This window comes from Octodon degus, unplaced genomic scaffold, assembly GCF_000260255.1.
Source record: "Octodon degus isolate 3935 unplaced genomic scaffold, OctDeg1.0 scaffold00348, whole genome shotgun sequence".
Lineage (NCBI taxonomy): Eukaryota > Metazoa > Chordata > Mammalia > Rodentia > Octodontidae > Octodon > Octodon degus.
In genome coordinates, this window is record NW_004524924.1 from 972,311 (window position 1) to 974,580 (window position 2,270).

The 2,270-nt window shown below is 56.9% G+C and overlaps 1 pseudogene; it reads right to left on the minus strand.

Annotated features, from left to right (window-relative positions):
- Positions 1-627: 627 nt before the first annotated feature.
- LOC101579560 lies at positions 628-1,091 on the minus strand (annotated as a pseudogene).
- Between the last annotated feature and the right edge of the window lie 1,179 nt (positions 1,092-2,270).

Sequence of the window (2,270 nt, forward strand, 5' to 3'; positions counted from 1 at the left end):
CGGCAGGCTGCTTCACTGCGTGCAGAGCCAGCGTCAGTGACATTTTGCTTCAGTGAGTGAGACTGAACACAGATGTCAGAATTGCCACACTGTTACTTCTGTATGTTCTTCTACTCTTTGTTTCATCTTAAGACAGTGATCACGTCGGTTCCCTCCCAGCGCTAGATGGCCAGATGACAGAGTGAACCAATGTGTCTGCCCACGTTCAGCCGGGCCAGGGGTCCCTAACCTCTCCACAGCCGAACTTCTGCACCACATTGCTTTCCTTTGATCTATTTTTCAGACAGTAGGGCCCCTAGTCATCTACCTTCTAATGAAAGAGCTCTGCACTAGTTCTGTTAGATCACCCTCCCCTACCACCCCACAAAACAGATGGCCCTCACAGCTCTGAGCGCTCCACAGTTCCAGCCACTTCTGCCTAATGTTCAGCCTCTTCCCCAGGAGTAGAGTTCTTCCTAAGAATTCTAACTCTAGAGTAGAAAAGGTGACTTTTCAATAATTACATTTAAACTGGGTCTTAAAAGAAAAGATGCAGATAGATTCATTTCTTTCTTTCTTTTTTAGAGAAACCTTGCTTAATGGTACAGCTCGGGCCCAGCACCAGGCACGGTGGGCATCATGCAGCGCTCACATGGCGAAGAGGATGAGGAAGGTGACCATCAGACCGAAGAGCCCATGGCTTCGGACAGGGCAAAGCCCAGGATGGCATAGGAGAAGAGCTGCTGCTTAAGAGACAGATTCCTGGCATAGCCAATGATCAAGCTGCCAAACACCGTTCCAATGCCAGCCCCAGATCCAGTCACACCAACTGTGGCAGCTCCAGCACCAATGAACTCGGCCGCTGTGTCAATGTCCCAGGAGACCACGCTGGTCTGGGAGTCCCGCCTGGCCACCTGGAGTTGGGGGTGCTGCTGGAGGGCGGTTTAGATGGGTCCTGGGGCCGACTCAGGAAGGAGGCTGAGGCGGGCCTGATCAGACCTTGGGTACAGCAGCGGACCAGCACCGGAGACAGCAGCAGGGCCCTGGTGGTCGGCATGTTTGAGTCCGCTCTCCCGCCGCCCCACAGCCCCCAATGGGCCGCAGCACTCGCCCTGCTCAAGGTAACTAAATTCATTTCTGTTTGATGGGAACACACAAAAAAGGCAGGGTGTCTTCCCTGATGAAGCGGAGAAGATGGATATTGATAATCTGTAAGTGGTGCCAGTGCCTGCAACACCGTAAGGGGTGGGTATGATAAGGACCCTGAGAATGAAGCAGCCTGCATGCAGTTTCAGCCCTCCATGGCGTGAGGCAAAGGAGCACACGCGGTGGCCAGCCTGGAAAACACAGACACTTTAGCATCTATGCATTTATGTGTTTATTTAGTCTGGTACCTGGGATCGAACTCATGACCTTGCGCTTGCCAGACAGGCACCGTGCCACTCAAGTATCTCCCAGCCCCTTGCAAACACATTTGTAAGCCCCTATCTCAAAATGGAAAAACAACAACAACATATTTCCAAGTGTTGAAAATGTAGTTCAATGCAGACCCTGGGTTCAGTCCACGGGGGGGGCGGGGGGGGGATAGAGAGACAGAGACAGAGACAGAGAGAGACAGAGAGAGACAGAGAAAGAGAGAGACAGAGAGGAGGAGGAGGAGGAGGAGGAGGAGGAGGAGGAGGAGGAGGAGGGGAAGAGGAGAAAGAGGAGAAAGAGGAGGAAGAGGAGAGGGAAGGGGAGGGGAGGGGAGGGCAGGGGAGGAAAAGAAAAGAAAAGAAAAAAGCAGAGCGAAGCAGAGCGCGCTGCGCTCACCGCCCGCTGGGCGCCCGCCGCCTCCCTGACCGCACGCCCCTGCCCCAGCGCTCCCGCTCCGCCGCCCGCCCGGTACCGGCGCCCTTCCTCCGCGGCCCAGCGTGCTGCACTGCGCTGTGCTGTATTTCTCGTCTACGTGCCCTGTTAGGCGCCTCATAAATAACTAAACGTGATGAACTCAGAGTCCAAACAAACTAGCCGTAGGAGACAGAAGCGGGATCCGCTCAGCACTTCCGCGCCTCCGGCGGCGCTGCTCCGTCCCGCACGCGCGTTAATCAAAGCGATTCAGGGTCCGCTGTAAGCACTAGAGCGCTGCGCCCCGCGCTTGTGCCAGCCGGGGGTGTGGGGAGCCTCGGCGACAGGCGGCGGGCTCCGTCCCCGCGACGCCGTCCGTCCGGGCGGCTGCCCGTCGATCGCTGCCTCTCGGACCGCAGAGGGCCCCGCACAGCCCCCGCACGGACCCCCCCGCACGGCCCCGC